Genomic DNA, 6,999 nt, shown 5'->3' with positions numbered 1-6,999 from the left:
CTTACTCCCTCAAAATGGAACCTGCACATGCTTCACTAAAAAGCAGAGAAAGAGCCCAGGATGAAGCCCTGGGCTGCCTGCTCTTCAGCAAGGGGTCATCAATGGGTCTCATTCTTCAAAAGGTGAACCATTCTTCGAAGTGTTGTCACCATTCAACATGAAGGCTGTCTTTGGATTTCTATTGCCTCAATGATAAAAAACAAAACAAAACATAACAAAACAAAACAAAACAAAAAAACACTTTGACCAAAAGCAACTTGGAGAATAAAGTGTTTTTTATCATTTTGTAGCATGTAGCCCATCATCCAGAGGAGTAAAGACAGGAACTCCAGGAGTTGATGCAGAAGCCCGGGAGGAGTACTTCCTGCTGGTTTCATCTCTATTGCCCACTCAGCTTGCTTTTTTGGTACCATCAGCAATGGGCTAGACTCTCTCTGTCAATCACCAAATAAGAAAAAGTATCACAGGCTTGCCCACAGGCCGATGTGGTTGAGGTATTTCCTCAACCATGGTTTCTTCCTTCCAAAATAACTTGTGTCAAGTTGACAGGCAAACAAACAAACTACAAACTAGGCAGGATAAAGATCAAAGGAAGAGCTAAGTCCTGTTGTTCAATGTCTATTGCAAGAATATTGGCTAAATGGGACCCTTGGTATTCAGGCTTTGACTTTTCACAGGCTGACCCACTTAAATGCAAGCAGTCCCTCCCCTCCCGTCCCAGCTACAAACTAATATGGTGACTACACAGTAATGAAGTATCCCACCTATTTATATAACATTTTTGGTATTCTTCTTGTGCCAGGAGCTATGCTACATGTCCTGAAGGACCCTTAGAAGTGGGGGCATGCTCTCTGACCTGATAAGGAACAAAAATTGACCTATCTGTCTGTCTGTCTATCTATCTATCTATCTATCTATCTATCTATCTATCTATCTATCTATCTACCTACCTACCTACCTATCTACATACCTATGTCTTCCCTACTTAGCTCACATCAAAAAGGAGATTACAATACACGGTTAACTTTTAGAGACACATGAAGAGGCAACACAGAGCAGGGCATGAGTGACTATTTGCATGGTAGAGCTAATAATATGCTCTAAGAAGTGTGGATGGAAACTGTTCAGGCTAAGGATGGTAGAATGGTCAGGACATCAAAGTAACCCTTGAGAGCATGCCAGTCATTTTCATTTCCTCCCATCTAAAGCTGAGCATCCGTTCTTCACTCCTTGAAATATCTTCTAAAACACATCTATTGCCCGGAGCTCCTTGATGTGCAGGTAAAGGAGCCAGACGATCACACGAGACCCCCGGTCCCATTGGTTAATTCGATAATATACAGATATATTCCTGTTTCTTGAGACCCCCAAGAGTTCTTTCATCTATAAAATGGAGATAGGAGATTGACCCTTAAAGACTATAAAGTCCCATCACCTCTGATGTCATGCGACAATTTAATTCCACTATAGCTGAAGAAGTAGTTTCCATTCTTTTCTCTCTCATAGATAAGAAAACTTGAGAATCTAAAAGGAAAGTTCCCAGAAGAATTCAGCTTCAAACTAGTATTATCCAGCTATAACTCAGCCTAGTTTTCTCAGTGACTAAGAACCGAACTTGCAACCATGAGAACTATGCTGGGATGAGGTCATGTATGTCAGGAAAAGTAGAAAAGAATATGAAAGAAGATCATTAGTATTGAAGAGGCCTCCAGGCCATCAGTATCGATGTCTTCCAACCCTAGGAAGGTGTCCCTTCAAGATAACAAATGAGGTGTAATCTTTTATTTTTCATAGAGCCAAGACTCTCACTGAGAAGACAGACTCGCTTCATGATACTACCGCATGCTGTCGATGGTGGTTTCCAAGTCAAGAGCCAATGTGCACTGCAGAATGGAGTTACAGCAAGCTGTCAAGGCCAGGTGGGCAAGGTAAAGCCAATGACCAGTGGGGATGGCAGGAGGCTGGGAAGCCTGGAGTGAGCAGGTGGGATGCCCAGGCCTGGAAGCATAGCAGGAGCTCAAAGCAGAAGCATGGCAAGGCATAGGAAACTAGAATAGCAACAGAAGACATCGAATCCCATCCCAACAACTCTAAGCCACGGGCATCTCTGGCCACCTGGCTCCAAAGACAGTAAGGATGCAGGTGCAGTGCACTTGATAAGGTTGAGACACTGCTTGGGTCAGGGAGCTGGTACCACTTTAGGGCTATGGTCTTGACACATCCCCCCCCCCCACACACACACATGTCCTCAGAGCTCAGCCTCTAATTCCACACAACCCTCCATCCCAGGACCTGCATTTCAACAGAACAGCCCTGTAGGACTGGGTGGATCTCTAAGTCAAGAGTCTATGTGCACTGCAGAACAAGAGCTACGGCAAGCTGTCAAGGACAGCCTGGAAAGGTAAAGCCAATGACCTGGGTGATGACTTAGGGTCAGTTTCTCCTTCTCAGACTCATATTCAGAACCCTGAGTATGACCAAAATACTTCAGTAAGGATTTTGGACACATAGTAGAATGAAATCCAAACTCTTTTAGAACAAAGCTTATTGAGTCAAACGTATTTTCAGATATCCCACTAAACTATTAGGAACAGGAAGCCAAATCTGTATTCAATTCTCTTGTCTAGAATGGTTTCTTTCTATCCAGAAAAGTCGATTATCTCAAACTTCATTAAAAAATAATATTAGAAATAATCTTTGGCATATGCAATAGTGTCTGTGTTTGGTGGCTGATTATGGGATGGATCCCTGGGTGGGGCAGTTTCTGGATGGTCCATCCTTTCATCTCAGCTCCAAACTTTGTCTCTCTAACTCCTTCCATAGATATTTTGTTCCCCATTCTAAAGAGGGACAAAGTATCCACACTATGGTCTTCCTTCTTCTTGAGTTTCATGTGTTTTTCAAATTGTATCTTGGGTATTCTAAGTTTCTGGGCTAATATCTACTTATCAGTACCCAAGGAGCTGAAGGGGGCTGCAACCCTATAGGAGGAACAACAATATGAACTAACCAGTACCTTCAGAGCTCGTGCCTCTAGCTGCATATGTAGCAGAAGATGGCCTAGTTAGCCATCATTGGAAAGAGAGGCCCCTTGGTCTTGCAAACTTTGTAAGCCCCAGTACAGGGGAACACCAGGGCCAAGAAGTGGCAGTGGGTGGGTAGGAGAGTAGGGGGGGAGGGTATAGGGGATTTTCGGGATAGCATTTGAAATGTAAATGAAGAAAATATTTAATAAAAATCGGAAAAAAGAAACAATTTTTTAAATAGAAATGCTACAGTGTCTGATACTGTTTTCTCAGCTCGCTGTAATATTAACATATTATATAACCATCACACAGTTGACAGAACTAAGAAACTTACACATGACCTCATCACTAAGATATAGATTATACTCATATTCCTCCAAATTTCATTTTGACCATCAAATATATTGTTTTGAATATGAAAGTATTAGTCAGCATGGTGATGAATACCTAAATTTCAAACACCCAGAAAGATTATGGGTCTACTCACAGTCTGAGTGGTACAGAAGTCCTGTCTCAAACACTTAATCAAAGTATCTGAAAGGAAAAGGTTCTGACTGTAGACACAAATAAAAGCCAAGAAAGGTGTGGACAGATAGCTCAGCACTTAACAGTGGGTACTGCTCTTGCAGCAAATCTCAGCTCAGTTCCTAGAACCTGGATAGGGGGTCTCAACAACTGCCTGTAACTACAGCTCCAACAGATCCAGCACCTTCTTCTGGCTATGCAGACACCTGCACACACACACCTGCACACACACACACACACACACACACACACACACACACACACACATACACACCACAAATAAATAAATCTTAAAAAACCAAGTAACTTTACCCTTATGGTTTGATTAATTAATGTCATGATAATTACTTTAAAAAAAAAGGTTAAGAAGAAACAGTGTTAAAAACAGTTTTTCCAGAATAATATTACTTTCTGTTGGCAAATGGAGATTTATGAATAACCATCAGTTCTGCTTTTCATACTTAAAAACTCTGATCTTTTTTTTTAAAAAAAAAAGTACAGTCTTTTGTTTTTAATTTTGAACAAACATGTACAATTAAAATTTTAATTCCTCTCTTTACTTTTTTTATTATTAGATATTTTCTTTATTTACATTTCAAATGCTATCCCGAAAGTCCCCTATACCCTCCCCCTACCCCTGCTCCCCTACCCACCCACTCCTACCTCTTGGCCCTGGCGTTCCCCTGTGCTGGGTCATATAAAGTTTGCAAGACCAAGGGGCCTCTCTTCCCAATGATGGCTGACTAGGCCATCTTCTGCTACATATGCAGCTAAAGACACGAGCTAAGGGGGTACTGGTTAGTTCATATTGTTGTTCCACCTAGAGGGTTGCAGCCCCCTTCAGCTCTTTGGGTACTTTCTCTAGCTCCTCCATTGGGGACCCTGTGTTCCATCCAATAGCTGACTGTAAGCTTTCACTTCTTTGTTTGCCAGGCTCTGGCGTAGCCCCACAAGAGGCTGCTATATCAGGGTCCATTCAGCAGTTTCTTGCTAGCATGTGCACTAGTATCTGGGTTTGGTGGCTGATGATGGGATGGATTCCCGGATGAGGTAGTCTCTGGATAGTCCATCCTTTCATCTTAGCTCTAAATTTTGTCTCTGTACCTATATCCTTTCATGAGTATTTTGTTCCTTATTCTAAGGAGGAATGAAGTATCCACACGATGGTCTTCCTTCTTGGTTTTCTTGTGTTTTGCAAAATGTATCTTGGGTGTATAGGTGTGTAGATTCATTTCTGTATCTTCAATTCTATTCCATTGATCTACATGTCTGTCACTGTACCAGTTCCATGCAGTTTTTATCACAATTGCTCTATAGTACAGCTTAAGGTCAAGAAGCATGGTGATTCCATTGAGGTTCTTTTATTGTTGAGAATGGTTTTTGCTATCCTAGGTTTTTTATTATTCCAGATGAATTTGCAAATCGCCCTTTCTAACTCTGTGAAGAATTGGGTTGGAATTTTGATGGGGATTGCATTGAATCTGTAGATTGCTTTTGGCAGGATGGACATTTTGACTATGTTAATCCTGCCAATCCATGAGCATGGGTGATCTTTCCATCTTCTGAGATCTTCTTCAATTTCTTTCTTTAGGGATTTGAAGTTCTTATCATACAGATCTTTCACTTCCTTAGTTAGAGTCACACCAAGGTATTTTATATTATTTGTGACTATTGTGAAGGGTGTTGTTTCCCTAATTTCTTTCTCATCCTGTCTGTCCTTCATGTAGAGGAAGGCTACTGAGTTGTTTGAGTTAATTTTATATCCAGCTACTGCACTGAAGCTGTTTATCAGGTTTAGGAGTTCTCTAAACATGTACAATTTTAATAGAAACTTGGATACCAAACTTGGGACTTGCATATGCTAAATATATATCCTACCACTGGGCTATCCCTCCTGAACCTGATAGAATTTCAATGGGCCATGTTAAAATGTTTTTACTCAGGAAATAGTCAAGGAGAAAGACAACAATCAGTGCCTTCAGGTCAGAAGCTAACAGACTCAGCTCCAGCTAGGCTAGAAGGGACCAGGACCGTTATCATCATGAGAGATGATGAGGAGGGTAGTTTTATATTGTATTCAAATGATGCCCATATTCTGGTCCTATCCACCAAAGTGTCTAAGAGTGAAAAGAGAATCCTCACACAGGAAATCTCATGGCATCTACAGTTAATAATCTATTAATGTGTGCTTATTTAGTTATCTGTGTTTGATTGATATTTTCCCTCAAATTCGGGTAGTATGGTACCATACCTAAAAGGACATCTTTCCTTTATGTGCACCAGAGTCTTTCAGTGATTGCCACAAGACAGGAAACTTCATATTTTTCAAAATTGTTTTATATTTACCGTCTAATTTTCTTATTCATGCTATTTCTTATAAAATTAAGTACTGGTCATTTTGGGGTTGTACAAGTTGGTTAATCTGGTTAAAATACAATGAGTGGTCAAACATTTTATTGAAGAATTTAGACAGACTCTTAAATGACCACCAGCACCTCACCACCACCAAGAAATGGAGAGGACATCTTGTCCTCTGCGGCCATTTGCCTTGTGTTTGGAGACAGGGTTGCTCACTGTTTATGTTAGACTGGCTTGCCAGCAAGTCACAGAGATCTCCCTGCCTCCACCTTCCCCTGCCTCCACCTTCCCCTGCCTCCACCTCCCCAGTGCTGGGATTGCAAGCATGCACCACCATGCCTAGTTTTTATAAATATCTTCTGAGTGAATGAACAGACTAGGGTCCCCATGCTTGCATGACAGACACTTTGCTGATGAACCCATCTCTCTATCTCCACATTATACAGACCTCTTCTAGGGATATTTGCACAATGACTATAGAGCCAAGATAAAACCATCTGAGACGGAAGTTCAGGGGTGATGACCTCAGAATGAAACTCATAGCTAATAATTTTGCATCATTTGGCAAAATATCTGAGATAAACAACTTATAAAGAGGAAAGTTCTCAGTCCACGGTTAGTTATACTGTTGCTCTGAGCCTGTGGTGCACAGTACAATAAAGACTGAAAAGCAGAGAAGGCCTGCTCACTGAAGCAGGACAGCAAAGAGAAGGAGTTCCCAACTCCCAGCATCCCCTGAAGACGTAACTTCCTCCAACTTGGTCATCGTATCTTAAAGGCTTCATTGTGTCCCTGCCTGGGGAGATGAGAGATTGCTCAAGGAGTCAAGTGTACACAAACACAAGCCTTGAGTATGGATCCCCAGCTTTCAACTCCATCTAAAAATTGAGTAAGATAGTGTTTGTCTGTATCCCCATCACTGGTGGATGGCCACAGATAGATCCAGGGGCTCATTAGACAGCCAGTCTAGACAGTGGGCAAGGTCTGTGTTTGGTGAGACCCTGTCTCAAAGCCTCCACAGTATGTTATATAAACACATGCATCTCTCTCTCTCTCTCTCTCTCTCTCTCTCTCTCTCTCTCTCTCTCTC

The sequence above is a fragment of the Mus pahari genome, chromosome 10 (genome assembly GCF_900095145.1).
Source record: "Mus pahari chromosome 10, PAHARI_EIJ_v1.1, whole genome shotgun sequence".
In the NCBI taxonomy this organism is placed as follows: domain Eukaryota; kingdom Metazoa; phylum Chordata; class Mammalia; order Rodentia; family Muridae; genus Mus; species Mus pahari.
Note: the sequence above shows the minus strand (reverse complement) of the source record.